Source organism: Cygnus olor, chromosome 5 (genome assembly GCF_009769625.2).
Source record: "Cygnus olor isolate bCygOlo1 chromosome 5, bCygOlo1.pri.v2, whole genome shotgun sequence".
In the NCBI taxonomy this organism is placed as follows: domain Eukaryota; kingdom Metazoa; phylum Chordata; class Aves; order Anseriformes; family Anatidae; genus Cygnus; species Cygnus olor.
In genome coordinates, this window is record NC_049173.1 from 37,264,697 (window position 1) to 37,270,814 (window position 6,118).

The following is a 6,118-nucleotide window of genomic DNA, read 5'->3' on the forward strand; positions in this document are numbered from 1 at the left end:
TTTATAAGGGCAGAGGAGGAAAACCCAAGCACACTGGGCTTTAGCAGGATAATCATACAACAAGTGCAAAAATCAAAGTGTGGTCACGGTCTGCACTGGAGGCAAGGGAAGACCCCAGGCCCACAGATCCCTTCCGCACTGCTGTGACCACACGGATTCCCTGGCCCTGAAGTGATGCAGAAGAGGAGTTGAGGGATGATCGCAGGTAGAGCTAACCCATGACAGGAGACTGGAAACACTTCACTTGTTTAAGTGAGAGCTAAGGGGAAAAATTGGCTGCTCTCAAGTTTCAAGAGCTCTTTCCCCTCTTAATGTATTAGCAGAGGTCGATGCCTGCAATAAAGCGAGCGAGCTGGAATTGGCCATGAATAAGAAGCAGAAGCGTACCCACCACAGGCGGGGGGCCTGAGGTGCTCGAGCACAGGATGAGAGGAGCGGAGGTGAAGAGCCATCACTCTGCTGGATGCTACAAGCACAGCTACCTGAGGCGGCCATGCCTTCCAGGGGTACAGATTAGGCCTACCCTCTTCCTCCAAAACATTTTTGTTGCTGAGTAATAATTTAAAGATTTTCGATGGCTGTTATATTCTCGATGGCTCCTAGGGAAAACACAGCTGCACGGCCTATGGAGAATGCACCGGAGCTTTGCTTAGGAAACCTTCCTGCGGAGAGACAGGTTGTACTGACAAGCAAATTATTTCCCTACTGCTGTCCCTAGCTTTCCTACACATCAAGCCAATACAATTTTGCTTAAACAACTTAGAGGCAAACAGCAGTGCGAGCTAGCAGGGAAGCAATGCTCCATCGCCACAGGCCACCCTCCAGCTAGCGGTGCCCCCTTTCAGTTTAAGGGAGCACACGCTGGATAACCCCAGCCAGGGAACAGGCCTGCATTTTTTGAAGGTAAGAAGTTATTCCTTTATGTCCTGGGCAGCCTTACAGCAGCACTTTACAAAGAAAAGAACACACCAGTCCTCGGGTTGAGGCTAGGAAATTGAGATTTGGACAAGAGCTGCTGCAGTCGGAAGGGTTCAGCTCTGGCTCTCCGGTTTGGATTCGTTTTGCTCTTACAGCTTTTGATGGCTGTTTTCACCCAAAGGCCCATTAGCAGTTATGGGAGGTATTAGCGGGCATCTGGAGCAATGAGGAGACATTTAAAAAAAATCCAGCTCAGGTTTCATTTCTGATGTAACATTCCTGCAAAGGTAAAATGCCACATTTACCTATCAAAATGATGCTCCAGCTCCCCAGATACCCAGCTGTGTGCAGGGGCAGCTTTAAACACAGCAGAAGCAACCAGCACCAATCCATCTCTTTCACATGATCCGCTGATAGATTTTCTTTTGCACATGATTAATTTTTTAACATCAGATGGGAACTCGGAGCTGTCCTGCAGAGCTCAAAGCAAATGGGCATTAAAGCAAAGAGTCTTTGTAGACTTATAACCCCATCTGACGTGGCCCCACAGTCTCAGTAGCATGGTCCAGACAAAGCCCTCCACGAGCCCCTGCCATTCAAACCCTCCCAGATCCATTTTCAGTGACCCCTGCGTCATATTAATCAAATCATTAGCTGGGGATATAAGCACCACTTCAGGAGGCTTACAGGAAGACAGAAAGTAAGATGCCAATTTACTGTTTATTGAAGAGCAAAAGGGGTTGGTAGCAAGCAGCTCGTCCCACAGCTTTGCGAATGGTAGGCACTCACAGCCTGGCTTTTTGGGGGTAGCTTGCTCAGGGACTGACACCAAAGCCAACGACCATTTCTCTCATCATCTAAAAGGAGACTGCTTTGTTCGTGGTGGGTTTTGTTTGTTTGTTTTTGTTTTAATCCTACTGAAAGATCTCTTCTGGGAGAAGACTCATTCACTCTGGTGTTTATTAAATGAAATGTTTCTGCTAAGCAGACATTCCCAGGGCCTTTGGAGTAACGCATCGGAGCGGTAAGGTGCCTCTGACAAAGCTCCTTCTAGAAGACAGCCCAGAGTCTCCTTGAAATGTTCACGTGGCCTGTATAAACAGCAAATGCTTAGCACTGAACCAGTTAAAGAGCTTCCAACCCACACCTGGTTCAACATCAGTCAAAAAAAAAAGCTCCTTTAAGAGCATTGAACCCAACCCCAAACCCTGCAGCAGCAGGGGTAGGAAGTTACAGAGGAAATATCTGAGGAGGTTACACAGCTCAGCAGCATTGCTTGGTGAGCTCTACAGGAAGCTTTCTGCATAGGAAACATACAAGTCACCTCAAGGGCTACACACAACATTCATACACGTGCCACAGCAGTAGCACGGGCTACTGAAACACGAATTTTAAGACTCCCATGCCCCTTGCAGCCCGTGGTGCCAGGACACTCAGAGATCTCACAGACAAACCAGAGACAAGACAGGTATTTGGAGCAGCTGTTCCGGGGACAGCACAGCACTTCAAAGGGGCAATTGCTTATTCGGTCCTGTTAATTTTGAGCACAGAACAAGCATTGTGTTTGTGATGTGGGCACTGAAGCAGGGCTCGGTACACCTGGGCTCAGTTCCCAGCCCTGGCAGGATCTCCCTGACTGAAGCACGTAACCTCATTTCTCTCACAGCGCCTCACCTGCGACACCAGTACCAACATCCAGACCACCACAAGCACGCACACACCCCCGCGGTAGCTTGGATACAATGGTGCAGGCCTACTTTCTACGAGGTGTTTTTCAACTGCAAGAAAATTAGAAATTGATTGCAGTCTGCTTACTTCCACCCGCTTTGTACTGTCTGGTCCAAAAGACCATTAACATCCACAGACTCCAATGCAAACTACAATCATATATCATAAGTAATTACTGCAGGCACAGGATGGGCACACAGATACAGAACAAGCACTTTTCCCCTAATAATTTTACTTCGGATTTCAGATTTTCTTAATGCTGTATATGGTTTGGTGTCAGCCATAATGCAGCTTACTTTTCATTAGCTCTACATATTTTCTGATTGAGGCATTTTTCTTAATCCAAGATCCACTGTAATGGCTTGTTAGTCTCCAGACATTTTAGACAAGAGAAAAATTGCTATGGTAAAAAGGGTGAACGCTCTGCAATGCTGCCTGGAGGGACATTTGGATGAGGTTTGCACATATCAGTAGAAGAATGGTTTAATTTGTAAGCTGGAACAATAGATGACAGCTCATCTTCTTGCTGCAGTGCTCATCCCTAATGAGTCTGATAAAAATGCTTATGAAAAAACATTTTTTTTCCTTAAATGATGGAACACTGTACAGCCATCTTCAGAATGCCTGCAACACCACGGTTCCTCCATATTTAAGCTTTCAGGGGTAACTCTTGTAACATAAACGCACCTAAAACACCTCCTCCTCCCCACAGCTTCACAAGAATGGACACCAGACCGCTGCAGTTAAGTCTCCAGACAGCCAGAAAACATTTTTATTAAACACATTAAAAGTATGCTAATATACTGCATAATGTTTCAGCATTAAAACTGAGCTTTATTTGGAGAAGAAAACAAGAGCCTATTTGACTAAGTGCTGGCTTCTCATCTGCTTGTACCAGCTACAACAGCAACACTGCCATTTGTTTCAGTTCTCTCACTGATTTCACATTAATCATGTTCTGTAATTAAGGCAGCATAAAGAGATGACACCTTCCTAACCACAATCCCATGAGCTATCAGAAAAAACAACTCAGAAGACTGCTTGTTGCTCGAGTAAAAGAGCTAAACCATTCCAGCTGTTAAGTTTACAGGACCTTAGATAAGCTTAAAGATAGCAACCACAGGAGAAAGAAAAAAAATCATTTTTTTCTACTGAATTACATCTAAATCACCTCCATCGAGGCAATTTCTTGAAGGGATGCCTGAAGATCCCTTGCTTTGGGAACGAATACCTTCCTCATTCCCTAACGGCAACATTCCCCTTCCTCTGAAAGGCTATGCCTGACAGCCAACCCTGCTTACAGGGCAGGTGGACAGCATGGAGAGCAAGAATATCAGTAAACCAAGTCAAGCAAACATCTTACCCTTATTTCTAAAGGCTGACTATCACAAGAGAGCTATCCCCAGTATGAGATGGACATACTTGAGAGCATCCAACAAAGAACCACCAAGAAGGAGAAGGAAGTGGAGCACCTCTCCTTGTGAGGAGAGGGCCGGGACTGTTCAGCCTGGAGAAGAGGGAGCTCAGGGGGATCTCATCCATGTACATAAATACCTGAAGGGAGGATGTAAAAAAGGCGGAGCCAGGCCCTTCTCAGTGGAGCCTTGTGGCAGGACAAGAGGCAACAGGCACCAACACGCAGAGGAGGTGCTGGCACAGGCTGCCCAGAGAGGTGCTGGAGTCCCTTGGAGACCTCCAAAAGCCGCCTGGACGTGGCCCTGGGCACCCTGCTCTGGGTAGCCCTGCCTGAGCAGGGCTCGGACCAGGTGGGCTCCAGGGGCTCTGCCAGCCTCATCACTGCTCAGCACCCTCGACAACATCCAATTAGCGCCTTCCCACCACGTTCTAACGAACTTGGCACTGCCAGCCACAACGTGAGGGAGGTGAAGTCGATTCCTTCGTTACCTATCCATGAGCTCCTTAAGGGGTTGCCTCAGTCCCTAGACTGCTCTAAGCAGTTAATGTTTCCTGAATTGCCCCAGCTGATGGTTTCTGGTTTTATCACCAGAGGTCAAATGACATTTTCAGATCACTTACTTGCAAAGCTGCTCCTCCCTGGACCTATCACAGCTGTGAAATGCCTGTGCAGGTGTTTCCTTATGAACTGTCTCGTGACCTGCAGCCGAACTCCTATTTGTTTCTTACTTACTTCAAGGACCCCAACTCTGCTTCTCAGCCTTGCACTAAATCCTGGCAGTAGCCATAGCACCCATCTTCCAAAAAGTCACAGCACACAACGCACGGCTGCCTGGATTTCTGCACATCTTTTAAGAAAACCTGCAAACCCTAAAAATATGTCCTAAAGTGTCCTGTAGTGAGAAAACGGGAAAAAAAAAAACACACACCCTGCATGTTTTTGCTCAGAGGCTAACAAAATCCATTTTCAAAGCTCTCCTCATATCCCCTGCCTACCCATCGCTTAAAAAAAACACTTAAAATTTAATTTGCAACTATTCTTTGAAACTCAAAGAGATGTCAGAAGCAAATAAAACCCTTCCAGAGAAATTCAGGAGCCTAAGACGACAATTTTTCTTCACAGCAAGAACAAGATCTGCTCTCAGTTACAATGACTACAACTACTGGGACTAAAGAGAAAGCTTACATAGCTGTGGTTTAACACTGCCTTTCAGTTCATTGTATGTGGCAGGAAGCAGGTAGGCTGCCTTCAAGAAGAAACGTGACAACAGTGAAGACTGACAACAATACGGAAGAGCTGTGAACAGGTAAGCAGCAGGATCCCGTGGCAGACACGTGGAAAGCTGAGCTGTGAGAAGGTGCCCAAGAACAGCAAGGGGGGAGGAAAGACACAACAGGGGCAAGATTTCACAAATCGTTTTCCCCCATAACACAAAAAGCAAAAAGGAGGCCAGGGTTTCCTCCAAAGTAGGGGAACTCACATTTTTGCATATGTATTTAAAGTTGACTTGTCACCCACATCACTCACAGGCACATCAATAAGGGAGGCTGCTCTGTTACAAAGTACCTCGCGCTGCATTCTTCGGGTGAGCGTTGGCATTTTGGTTTGGGGTCTGGCGAGACTTTCATTCCAACCTGTGCTCTCAGTTTTCTTTAGACCTAGCAGGTCCTCATCAGCAATCTTGAGCCAGTCATCTCTTCACGACCCTCCAAAGACACCTCTGCCTCGTAAGCATCCGAGATTTTCCAGAGGGTGGCGGAGAGAGCTTCAGAGCAACGCCAGCTCCTAAGCACTCGGTGGGAGACAGAAGTTGTCAAACACCCCTCTTAAGCGGAGCTGTCAAATCCCGTCTGTATTTATACCTCTAAAATCATTCTTGCCATGTCCAAATCAACAAGCTAGACTGCCTCCCAACGTGCAGTCAGTTTCATGCTTCAGGTTTCCAAGTGCTCAGACATTATGAAGGGAAGCTGCAAGCACAATCACACAAAAATAAGATGTACTGTCTGCAGTGCTTGCATCCCATTTAAGACTGTCATTTCTCTTTGTTCGAGC